This window comes from Musca domestica, unplaced genomic scaffold (genome assembly GCF_030504385.1).
Source record: "Musca domestica strain aabys unplaced genomic scaffold, Musca_domestica.polishedcontigs.V.1.1 91, whole genome shotgun sequence".
In the NCBI taxonomy this organism is placed as follows: Eukaryota; Metazoa; Arthropoda; class Insecta; order Diptera; family Muscidae; genus Musca; species Musca domestica.
Window position 1 is genome coordinate 1782242 of NW_026712439.1, and position 12530 is coordinate 1794771.

Below are 12530 nucleotides of genomic sequence, written 5' to 3' on the forward strand. Positions count from 1 at the left end.
TAACAGATTCCTTACCAGTATACATAAAAAATTATAGACTTCCGTAGGCGCAGTTGGAAGAAATAAATAAACAATTCGATCAGTTACTACGAGATGATGTAATCGAACCATCTGTTAGTTCATATAATTCACCACTTTTAGTAGTTCCAAAAAAGTCAATGGATGATAAGAAAAAATGGCGATTAGTAGTGGATTTCCGTAAGCTGAATAACAAAATTGTGAATGATAAGTTTCCGTTAACTAGAATTGAAGATGTATTAGATCGACTAGGAAGAGCAAAGTATTTTTCCACATTGGATATGACGAGTTCTTTCCATCAGATTAATTTACACACGGATTCGCGCCCGGTGACGGCATTTTCAACAACGAATGGTCACTATCAATTCAAACGTTTGCCTTTTGGTTTCAAGATATCTTCAAACAGTTTTCAGAGAATGCTTACAATAGCTCTCAGTGGATTGGACGCATCTGCATTTTTATATGTGGACGACATAATCGTTTTTGGCTCTGGACTGAGAGATCACAACGACAATTTGTGCAACGTTTTTAAAAGATTGCGAAAATTTAACTTAAAGTTAAATGCTATGAAGTGCAGTTTTCTACAACCTGAAGTGGTTTACCTGGGACATCTCATAACCGATAAAGGTGTAAGAACTGATCCAGCCAAGGATAGTGCGATAAAAAACTATCCCGTACTTACAAACGCAGATGAAGTGAGGAGATATGTAGCATTTTGCAATTATTATCGTCGATTTATACCTAATTTTGCAGACAAAGCAAGGAGTTTGAATGCACTTCTGAAAAAGAACAACAAATTTGAATGGAGACCTGAGTGCCAAAAAGCTTTTGAAACTTTAAAAAATTGTTTACTGAAACCACCAATATTACAATATCCAGATTTTTCAAAGCCTTTCGTGCTAACAACGGACGCATCTAATTATGCGTTGGGAGCAGTGTTTTCCCAAGGAGAAATAGGAAACGACTTGCCTATTTCCTACGCCAGCGCTACACTCTCGACACACGATTTGAAGAAACCAGTTATCGAAAAAGAATTACTTGCTATACACTGGGGAATTAATTTCTTTAGACCATATTTGTATGGAAGAAAGTTTATTGTTGTTACTGACCACAGACCGTTAGTATAACTTTTTTCACATCGGAATCCATCCTCAAAGATGACAAGGACTCGCATGGATCTCAGTGATTACGATTTTGAGATCGCTTATAAAAAAGGGAAGATGAACACAAATGCTGACGCATTGTCCAGAATAAAACTCAACAGCGATTCTTTAAAGGCTTTAATTCCCACGATACCCGAACGTGACCATAAAATTCTTGCAATTACCAGGAGCAAACAAAAACTTTTAAGCAACAAAAACTCAAACAATAAAATTATATATGATGACAGCCCTCATCCAAAGCCTGATCAACTTTTGATTTGGGAATGTACATCACTCAGAGATATAAAATATATAAGAAAACTTAAGTTTACACTACTCAAAGAAAAGAAGAAACCAGCAATTGAGATTGGAAAAGACATAATAACTGTGAGTTACAGCGATAATCCAATGAACATAGATTTGTCTTTGGAGAAACTGTTAACAAAAACCAATAAAAAAGGAATAAAAGAGCTAGCAATGAACAAAAATGATGAAATATTCAAATCCATGGCCATGGAAGAGTTCAAAACATTACTGAACAAATTACAGAAAGAACGAAACACAAATTTACAAATAATTATATACCGAGATCTTTAAAGGATTACCTGCAAAAATACACAATTAAAATTAATATCAGAGTATCATGATTCAACGCATGGAGGACATTTAAGTGTCAGAAGGACAATTTTCAAACTCAAGCAGCGTTACATTTGGAAAAATATGTCGAAAATGATAAAAGGATATGTTTTAAACTGTCCACAATGTAGAATCAATAAACAAACTACACACACAAAAGAAACAATGACATTAACAGATACACCAGGAACTAGTTTTGAGGTAGTAGGTATAGACACAGTAGGTCCACTGAGAATATCAAATGGTTACAGATACATTCTAACAATACAATGTGATTTAACCAAATACATAGTAGCATGTCCTATGGAAAAAAAAGATGCAAGGACTGTAGCAAAGAGAGGTAGAGATTGTAGAGAGGTTTATTTTGATATATGGAAAATTTAAAATACTAAAGTCTGATAATGGTACAGAGTTCTCTAATCAGTTAATGTCTGAGGTATGTCGTTTATTGGAAATAAAACAAATATTTAGCACTCCTTATCACCATGAAACATTGGGTTCGGTAGAGAGAACTCATAGGGTTCTTAATGAATTTCTACTAAATTTTTCAAATAGTGCAGACTGGGACATTTGGATTCCATATTTTGCCTTTGCATACAATACCACACCACATGTTGATACTAACTATTCTCCTTATGAGTTAGTTTTTGGAAAACTGCCATATTTACCCAATGATGAAATTATAAAAGAATCGAAATTTTAAAATATTGAAGAATATTCAAATGAAATTAAGCAAAGGCTTAGGTTTTCTCTCTGTACATCTAAGGATTATTTGGAAAAATCTAAAATTAAAAGAATTACTAGAACCGAAACTTCTAATCCACTAAAAGCAAATAAAGATGATTTAGTTTTATTAAGATTAATGAATAGAAAAAAAAATCAATCACCGTATTTAGGCCCATATAAAGTCATTAGTACTGATGGGGTCAATACTGTAATAGATATAAATGGTAAATTCAAGAAATACCACAATAATGATTCAAAAAAATGGAGTTATAGTTAATTAATTTATATTGAAAAGAATAATGCAAAATAATTTTTACTAAAGCAAAAATTATTTTTTTTAGGGTAAGGGTGTAATGTTACGATAAATTTATGCAACGTTTTTAAAAGATTGCGAAAATTTAACTTAAAGTTAAATGCTATGAAGTGCAGTTTTCTACAACCTGAAGTGGTTTACCTGGGACATCTCATAACCGATAAAGGTGTAAGAACTGATCCAGCCAAGGATAGTGCGATAAAAAACTATCCCGTACTTACAAACGCAGATGAAGTGAGGAGATATGTAGCATTTTGCAATTATTATCGTCGATTTATACCTAATTTTGCAGACAAAGCAAGGAGTTTGAATGCACTTCTGAAAAAGAACAACAAATTTGAATGGAGACCTGAGTGCCAAAAAGCTTTTGAAACTTTAAAAAATTGTTTACTGAAACCACCAATATTACAATATCCAGATTTTTCAAAGCCTTTCGTGCTAACAACGGACGCATCTAATTATGCGTTGGGAGCAGTGTTTTCCCAAGGAGAAATAGGAAACGACTTGCCTATTTCCTACGCCAGCGCTACACTCTCGACACACGATTTGAAGAAACCAGTTATCGAAAAAGAATTACTTGCTATACACTGGGGAATTAATTTCTTTAGACCATATTTGTATGGAAGAAAGTTTATTGTTGTTACTGACCACAGACCGTTAGTATCACTTTTTTCACATCGGAATCCATCCTCAAAGATGACAAGGACTCGCATGGATCTCAGTGATTACGATTTTGAGATCGCTTATAAAAAAGGGAAGATGAACACAAATGCTGACGCATTGTCCAGAATAAAACTCAACAGCGATTCTTTAAAGGCTTTAATTCCCACGATACCCGAACGTGACCATAAAATTCTTGCAATTACCAGGAGCAAACAAAAACTTTTAAGCAACAAAAACTCAAACAATAAAATTATATATGATGACAGCCCTCATCCAAAGCCTGATCAACTTTTGATTTGGGAATGTACATCACTCAGAGATATAAAATATATAAGAAAACTTAAGTTTACACTACTCAAAGAAAAGAAGAAACCAGCAATTGAGATTGGAAAAGACATAATAACTGTGAGTTACAGCGATAATCCAATGAACATAGATTTGTCTTTGGAGAAACTGTTAACAAAAACCAATAAAAAAGGAATAAAAGAGCTAGCAATGAACAAAAATGATGAAATATTCAAATCCATGGCCATGGAAGAGTTCAAAACATTACTGAACAAATTACAGAAAGAACGAAACACAAATTTACAAATAATTATATACCGAGATCTTTAAAGGATTACCTGCAAAAATACACAATTAAAATTAATATCAGAGTATCATGATTCAACGCATGGAGGACATTTAAGTGTCAGAAGGACAATTTTCAAACTCAAGCAGCGTTACATTTGGAAAAATATGTCGAAAATGATAAAAGGATATGTTTTAAACTGTCCACAATGTAGAATCAATAAACAAACTACACACACAAAAGAAACAATGACATTAACAGATACACCAGGAACTAGTTTTGAGGTAGTAGGTATAGACACAGTAGGTCCACTGAGAATATCAAATGGTTACAGATACATTCTAACAATACAATGTGATTTAACCAAATACATAGTAGCATGTCCTATGGAAAAAAAAGATGCAAGGACTGTAGCAAAGAGAGGTAGAGATTGTAGAGAGGTTTATTTTGATATATGGAAAATTTAAAATACTAAAGTCTGATAATGGTACAGAGTTCTCTAATCAGTTAATGTCTGAGGTATGTCGTTTATTGGAAATAAAACAAATATTTAGCACTCCTTATCACCATGAAACATTGGGTTCGGTAGAGAGAACTCATAGGGTTCTTAATGAATTTCTACTAAATTTTTCAAATAGTGCAGACTGGGACATTTGGATTCCATATTTTGCCTTTGCATACAATACCACACCACATGTTGATACTAACTATTCTCCTTATGAGTTAGTTTTTGGAAAACTGCCATATTTACCCAATGATGAAATTATAAAAGAATCGAAATTTTAAAATATTGAAGAATATTCAAATGAAATTAAGCAAAGGCTTAGGTTTTCTCTCTGTACATCTAAGGATTATCTGGAAAAATCTAAAATTAAAAGAATTACTAGAACCGAAACTTCTAATCCACTAAAAGCAAATAAAGATGATTTAGTTTTATTAAGATTAATGAATAGAAAAAAAAAATCAATCACCGTATTTAGGCCCATATAAAGTCATTAGTACTGATGGGGTCAATACTGTAATAGATATAAATGGTAAATTCAAGAAATACCACAATAATGATTCAAAAAAATGGAGTTATAGTTAATTAATTTATATTGAAAAGAATAATGCAAAATAATTTTTACTAAAGCAAAAATTATTTTTTTTAGGGTAAGGGTGTAATGTTACGATAAATTTATGCATATGAACTACCTTGTATTGATCACTTGTAACTAGGCTAAGTAGATCAGCTGATTAACAGCTGTAGTTTTAAGGATTGTTATTGTTATTTTTAAGGATATATTAAGAAAACAAAATCTAGGATTAAGTACTGTTATGTTTTATATATAAGGACGATGAAATTGAAAATAAAGTTCAGAAGTTAGAAAGAGCCTAAACCGGCTTTAAAACTTCAGTAAAATTAAAAAATCAAAAAGCTCTTTTTATTGAGCTGGAAATCGCTGGCAACTAGTTGTGCCTTCGAAAATTTTAAAAACATCTTTTTCTGCCAAGTGGCGTTTGTAAGCGCCGGCAAACAAATTGAGGCAGGGACCAATTTTCCACACACACATACATGTCTACACAAAAACATCAACAGGTTGCAGGCCAACATTACACCATGTCCCCAGGTATGACAAATGACGTAACTTGACAATCTGTCAATTATTTAGGCTCCTTTGTCGTGATTGAATTTTACAACTGCTTAACCCACCTGATGTTAACGTAGCAGATACATAGAAGTTTCCGGAACATCATCAAAGCTGAAAACGTGGGTAAGACAAGTGAAGCATTGCAACAACAGTACCAGATCGAGTAAATTGCGGGCAACGGATGATCGAATACTTTTTTATTAAACGCGTAGAAGTGACAGATCTGAAGAGGAGCGCAATTCATAGAGAACCCCGAGTAAGATCTCTCCAAAGGATGTACTACCAAAACTTACAATGGAGTATGTTGGACATGTGGTAGAAGACCTTGCCCTAAATCTCTATGCTGATTTGAAGTAACTGCATGAACCAGGAGTTCAGAATCTTACTAAACTTCACTTGTCTTTAGACACCTTAACTGTTTCCGACTGTCCCGCTACTAAAGCCAGAAAACGGCATTGGGTCGTCAACTATGTGTGTGGTCGTTAGTCGTACGTGGTATGTAGAAATAAGAAGCCCAGTATCCCTAGAGTAAAGGGAGTTCACAAGTAAAGGGAGTTCACCTGGGACCTCATTTTTCGTGGTGTTCACGTTCTCATCACAATCCGCATGATGATGGAAATTTAGTATGAAATTGGAAGCCAGCTACAGAATATTCTTCGTCAGCTATTTTGTAAAATAATAGAATATTTATAAATTAGTCATACAAGTATATATTATTATTCTAGATTTTACAATTTCTAAACTCATGCTAAAATCAACATTACATAATCTAATTCGTGCGGTGAAAATCGGTGTATAATAATTGATAGTATCTACTACACTAAAAGGAAAATAAGTTGTCATTTAATATTTTAATATCATCATTGAGTTCAACATAATACTCTGCTTTACAATCTGATCAATTCTAACCTGCTAGTAGAACAAGGCAATACAAGATCTCTCAAAGCAAAAACCAGAAATTGTTTTTGCACAGATTCTATTTTTCTAACAAAATAAGTAAAAAATGTTTTGTTATATATGGATCAGAAAATTTTTTGGCCCATCGTATTAAAAAATCTAAACGTCCAATTGTTTATTTACCAAAATACCAAGATTGACAAATAATTCTAGAGTTGATAAGAAATCCCACGGCAGCGGATTGTACGACACCGGATTGACACGAAATATCAACACTCCAGTTCGGCCAGCGATGTAATGGATGTGAAGGATGGGTGCATTTTAAGAGTTGTTTCGGTTTAACCCGGTTCCGAGACTATAGCGATAGGGACTATGTTGAATCGTGCTGTACAAACGTAGTTCCCATTGAGTCCACGACCTCGTTGTCAAATTCTGAGTCGTCGTCGGAGTACAGAACTTCCCCGCAGTCTCCAGAACAGCAAACTTTATCGCAGCACCTAACATCACATGTTGCTATTGAAATTCCGGACAGTGCATCATTCTTGTAATTCATTTGCAACGGAATCCGAGGTAAAATTGATGAGATAGTGGATTTTATGAATCGCATCGGTGAATGAAACAAAGCTCAATGAAAATTGTAGCTTACAACGTTGAAATGGTTGCAACGTATTGAAGAAAGATCCCAAGAGAAGTGAAGGTGGGGCATTAGCATTCCTGTTACACCATCCTATTCAATACAGATCTATCTCGCTTGAGCTAGTCAAGAAACAATTGTCATAGATCTTAGGGAGAGCCACCAAGACCTAGCGAGGGGCTATGTCAAAGGCGATCGAGTGATTGCCGAAACAAGTTGGTCACAGCTCACCGAAAATCAAAATTCCTTGGGACCACCCACCAAAGATTGCAATGGGTGGAAAAACACATGGTCAGACTGGACAGTATACGTTAAAAAGATTATATATATTGTTGTCATATTTACACTGAAATCGTAATTCACCAAATCGTACAAAATCTTAAGAAGCTAACACAAAAATGAACGATTTTGAATTACGAAATTCTAACTATTTCATACGATTTTGTGACATTCCTGGTAAACCCTATTTTGGAAGGCAATAACCTTCTGAGTTGTGGCATTCCATCCTAGTTAATGACCAGAGGAGATCAGCGTTGGCAGAGCAGATTGACTGCTCCACATTTTACAGAAGAGTGTCATAGTTCGCCAGATTTAACCATTGTGTCACCCTGTCTGATAAATGACTTGACTTGGAAACCCGTCATTTCTCTTGGCTACCCGAGATAAGACCAAACTTCCCAGCAGAGGCAGCGGGATTAGCTAACGAGCGTGATGATCTCCGTCGTACCAACCGTACTATATATATATATATATATATATATATATATATATATATATATATATGGGATATTATGATAAGCTCAATAGAAGGTGATCCAAGTTGGGCATTGATGACCACCAAACCATCGCCTGTCGCTGTAATTGGTGGGAGGTTGTTGAATGTTGTGCTGCAGTTAGCGGTGTTACGTGTCATTAGTTCCAGAGCGCATGATGTGAGTGATGATGACATACCAAATGTTGGCATAGCATCGCTGCAGTTTCTTACTGCTGAGGTGTAATTTTTACATGCAGCGAGGGTGGATTCGTGCAAGTGGAGCATGAGATGACCTTTTCCTACTGGTAATATAATAATATTCTTACATTTAAACTTAGGGATGGGATATCCTATCAGGAAATATATTACATTATTGTATTGTAAAATCTTAATTTTAGCTACGGCCATAATATCAGCTACGGAGAGGTTTGTGAAGTGCTGGTTTTTATTGTGAAATTGATTTCATTGCTATCTAAAAGGATAGGATTTAAAACTCCATTTTTTGCGAATGTGATAGAGGTTACTAAGTTATTCAATTCTGCTGTTTCTGGCTAAGGATCATCATAAAGATTTCCTGTATGAACTTCCCTTTGTTTTTCTGTCTTTAAAATACTGTATTGGTGAGGCTATTAATTTCTTTCTGCACTTCGGTTTTCATAGTAAACTGTCTCTCCTGTGAGTTGAATTGTTGGTCAATTGTGTTGGTCAGTTTATCGAAGTCATCATGATCAGGTCTCCCAGTGATATATTTCAGGACAGTTCCTAATGCATTCAGGCTTCTCACTTGTCTGTGGTGAATATTTACCGTCTGTATCAGTCTACTTATTAAAAGTTATAAGTTTGGGGAAAGTAGTTTTTAGCATTAGCTGTTTCGTCTCTTAGCAATTCGTATAAAGTTAGGTTAGTAACATGTTTTATGTGTCCAAAGTTTTCCCAAATTACGAGATCCCCGCCGGTTATCGGAATGTATCTCGCATTAGAGTAGTCCATTAAACGTCCATTTGATGCCGACAATAAAATGGCTATGGCCAATCTTAAGGCAATCCTAAAAAATTTAAACAATATTTCCTTTAACTCACTACCAATATAATATTTCTTCTTTCTTTACATTATAGTGAAAGGGACTTTACCGAAGATTGTCCTTATGGACCTCTCTCCCTCTTATCAGAACTGTTGTCCCTAGATCTTGTTGGGCTTCTTCTTTACTATAAATGGGAGTTAGTTTCTTCCCTAATCTCCTATTATTCTTGACGAGAACTTTTTCCCCTACGGAAAACTCCCTGTCACGTCGATTCTTATTGTGAGTTGCTATCTCTTTATGCTGGGCGGATTTGAAACATGACACTATTTATTCATCATCCTTTGTTGAATGGAAGATGATTATGGTTTCATTCCAGTCACCCTATGTATTGATATATTATACTCAATGGTGGCTAAAAGTACCATATCTTCGATATCGTCCAGATTCTTGTCAATTTTAAGGCGTCGCGCTATTTCCATCAGTGTGTTGTGGAAGCGCTCCACCTGCCCATTTGATGTGCTGTGTAGGGGTGGGGTATTTACGATACCTATGTCAAAGTGATTTTTTACATAGCTTTAATGGTATGCGAGTTAAGTGACTTTTCATTGTCACAGTAAATGGTTTTTGTACCATGGAACATATTGAGCAACTGTAGTAACCGTGGCTTAACATCCACTATAGTCCTGGATTTTAGCGGCTGAACTATCGCAAATTTTGAAAATTTGTCGGTGCAAATCAGAAAGTACTTTGACCCAGTGGAAAATATGTCAAGGTGAAGGACTTCCCCGCAAAATGTTGGTATGGGTGTCTGGGCAATAATTTGCCTTTTTGACGATCATACTTTGAATGGGAACATACTCGGCAGTTTGCCAACAACTGCTTCGCTTTCTTTTCCATTTTTTGGAAAAATAGTCTTCCAGAATATGCTTCACATTTTCCTGAGCTGCTCGGTGCGTTTGATTATGTTCAGCTGTTATAATTTCCTGTTGTTCATTCGGACTAGATATATCGATAACTAACTTCTCCGTGTGTCTGAACTTATGTGTTGCCTAGATAACGCATCGGCGACCACATTGTCCTTTCCGTTGCCATCAGTAATTGTGTTTGATTTTAAATCAATAGAGGCGTGTACCTTATTCAATATGTCAAGGCCAATGACGCCGTCAAATGAAGTAAGTTCAGGTAAAATGAAAAAATCGGCAACTATACCAAAAATTTTAACTGCACATTTCTGATTGATATGGGTAACCCCGTGGATTGATTTTACTGAAAAAGAATGCTGAACTAATTTAATTCCTTTTAGTTCAGGTAGAGGTTTAATATAGCTCTTTGACGCTCCTGTATCGACAAGGAGCTTAGCTTCTCTCCCCCCAATTGACTTTGAAATCCAAGGCAGGAGTGGCTTTGTCCCCAATAAAGTAAGCTCATCATACGCAAAAGCGTAGCGCTCGTTATTTGCGTCTACTTCTTGTGACTAACGATATAACGTTAGTTTCTTTTCTACATCGTCATAGAACTCTAACGCGTCGGCTGCACCCCGCACTTTATTTCATATTATGGTTACTGCTTGATAGTGGCGTTCACTGCCATCATACCTCTTAAATAATTCGTAAGCGTTGTGCGCAGCCTCGTGCCAAGACACATAGGTGCCCTGTTGTCCGGAAAATTCCGGAAGAGATTTTATCATATCTACAGTAAATTCACACGGCACAAGTGGGTTGATCGTAATCTTCACGAATTTTTGGACTTTCGGTTTTCCCAAGTTAAATTGGCCCTGAATCGAGGTAATTTTTCTGTCAAATTCTACTCTTTGAGCAGATAATGCTTTGCTCACCTCCGCTTTTATCAACTCACTCACAAAAAGTTTTTAACTCACTCAATCACTAATTTCCGTTGTTTTACTTTTTATATATTTTTCCACTAGCACTTCACTTACCTTAACATTTTTTGTATTGAATTAGTTAACTTACAATGAAATTCCAGGTAGTCCAAGTAGTGCTATTTCCAGTGATTTTCTGATTTCCAGTGTTTTTTCAACGCTATTTAAGGAAAATCGTTCCTTGGTGTCAAGTAATGTTCCTTATTTTGTCGTTCAGACCTCCGGTATATTCTCAACGCTGCCCAAGGACAAGCGTTCCTTGGTGTCAAGTAGTGTTCCTTATGTTGTCGGTCAGACCTCCGGTATATTCTCAATGCTGCCCAAGGATAATCGTTCCCTGGTGTCAAGTAGTGTTGTCTTCTTTCGTTATTGGTCACTTCGACTTCAGAACAAAAACCACACTGTTCTATTTCTAGACAAGGCACGTTCGACGAAGGGGCTTTCGTTGTAACAAACAAAACCAACTTGCATGGTTATGCTTTTTCGTTCAGGCAGAAGGAAAGCATAACAAGTGGAGAAAGATGAAAATGTTTATAAGTGCGGTTGTAAGATTTGGAAGATTTTTCAAAAGAATTTTAGTTTTATTTAATTCCTTGGTTCCCCTTCTATTGAGCTAACCATCTCGTCACTTGGGTAAAAATGGGTAGAATATCCCATCTCTGGGGAGAATATCCCAGACAAAAACAAGGGGACTGATGCGGATTTGTGGCTCTTTCCGAAACCTAGGTATTCCCTGCCTTACCCCCTGGTAAACATTTCCAGACCTCTCTTGCCTGAGCTTGGATCTAGTGACCCATACATTTTTGTTGTGGCGAAAAAAGTGACGTGGCAACACTTAGTTAACAATTGCCTTCGTTAATTGAGAAACTATTACAATTTGTCATTAAGACAACATTTTTATTACTTAAAATCATTTTGAGAGTGTTTTAATGTCACAGTTGCCACAAAAATACAATTTCACTTGCAAAACCAAAAACGGTTTCAAATCGAAAAATTTTGCGATTTACATTTTTTGAAGAAGGTAAATAGAGAAAGAAGGTAAAATATTAAGCAAGTAACGCGGTTGGCAGCTATTAACCGGCGGGATGTACACATTATACAGTTCCACACTTGACTGCTGCCCCCATACATTCCATATATGGGTCACTAGAGACTAGCTCAAGCGAGATAGATCTGTATTGAATAGAATGGTGTAACAGGAATGCTAATGCCCCACCTTCACTTCTCTTGGGATCTTTCTTCAATACGTTGCAACCATTTCAACGTTGTAAGCTAAAATTTTCATTGAGCTTTGTTTCATTCACCGATGCGATCAAGATATTCCTCCGATTCATAAAATCCACTATCTCATCAATTTTACCTCGGATTCCGTTGCAAATGAATTACAAGAATGATGCACTGTCCGGAATTTCAATAGCAACATGGTGCTGCGATAAAGTTTGCTGTTCTGGAGACTGCGGGGAAGTTCTGTACTCCGACGATGACTCAGAAGTTGACAACGAGGTCGTGAACTCAATGGGAACTACGTTTGTACAGCACGATGCAACATAGTCCCTATCGCTATAGTCTCGGAACCGGGTTAAACCGAAACAACTCTTAAAATGCACCCATCCTTCACATCCATTACATCGCTGGCCGAACTGGA